Source organism: Cebus imitator, unplaced genomic scaffold (genome assembly GCF_001604975.1).
Source record: "Cebus imitator isolate Cc_AM_T3 unplaced genomic scaffold, Cebus_imitator-1.0 Scaffold810, whole genome shotgun sequence".
In the NCBI taxonomy this organism is placed as follows: domain Eukaryota; kingdom Metazoa; phylum Chordata; class Mammalia; order Primates; family Cebidae; genus Cebus; species Cebus imitator.
In genome coordinates, this window is record NW_016108125.1 from 128,728 (window position 1) to 130,136 (window position 1,409).

The following is a 1,409-nucleotide window of genomic DNA, read 5'->3' on the forward strand; positions in this document are numbered from 1 at the left end:
ACTTTAAATACAAAAACACAGCTAAGATGAAAACAACAGGATGAAAAAAGATATCTATGTAAACATGTTATAAGAAAGCTCTATTAACATTAGATAAATAGGTAAGTAATATGTGGGCTTCCTACTTCTTTGATGGAACAATTAAAAACTGAGAATATGAGGTTGGTGCAGTGGCTCAGGCCTGCAATCCCAGCACTTTGGGAGGCCAAGGTGGGCAGATCACCTGAGGTCAAGCAAGACCAGCCTGGCCAACCTGGTGAAACCTTGTCTCTACTAAAAATACAAAAATTAGCCAGGCACGATGGTGGGTGTCTTTAACCCCAGCTACTCGAGAGCCTGCCGTGGGAGAATGGCTTCAATCTGGGAGGCACAGGTTGCAGTGAACCGAGATTATGTCACGTACTCCAGCCTGGGTGACAGAGCGAGACGCCGTCTCAAAAACAAACAAATACCAGAGAATGGTACACTTTAAACTGCTGCATTTTGTGGTATGTGAATTACATGTCAATTACTTAAACGACTGGTAGGAGAAGGAAGGCACTGAAAATTACATTTTGGTTTTGTAATTAAACAAGAGATTTCTTCCTCTCTCCCCCAAAAATGTCCTTTCAGTTTCTGCAAACTTCCTCTTTCCCTCCCCTATCCAACCACCCAGAGGAACTTGTATCTGTTCTCACCCAACCAGATTAGAAGCCTTTATTTGTCTTCTAATTTACCTACCAGGCCTCAAATTAAAAGTCCCAAGTCAAGAATGAGAGGCATCACAGAGCCCTGTTCCATCTGAGCCTCCCACGCCCCATGACTCACTTTACCCCATAACACGCCTCTCCTCTGGTTTACCATCTGAAAGAAAGAATAAACTTATTTTTCTTACTCACCAATAATTTATAGAAACTAAAAATTGCAAACAAGGGTGTCCTTAGCAACCTGATCTCATTCTCTTCAAATACCAATTTTCTCCAGTAAAAGGACTGTCTTTCCAGACAACATCAATTCACTTGGAAATCTCACTTCAATCAGAAAAGTTAAGGTCTTCAAAGGTTTGCTGTGGGCAAAGCATTTGCAGGAATGCATGGGGTTGAAGGTCGAAGACAAAGAAAACAACGCATAAATTATTTTGCTCTCATTTCGTTTGTCCTTGTATGCCCATGGTCAGTGATTAGTGCAGTGACAAAAATCTGCTTTTGAAGGTTGTTTTTTTTTTTTTTGTTTGTTTGAGACAGAGTCTTGTTCTGTGGCCCAGGCATGCATGCAGTGGCACAATCTCAGCTCACTACAATCTCTGTCTCATGGGTTCAAGAGATTCTCATGCCTCAGCCTCCTGAGTAGCTGGGATTACAGGCACCCATCACCATGCCTGGCTCATTTTTGTGGTTTTTAGTACAGGCAGGGTTCCACCACGTTGTCCA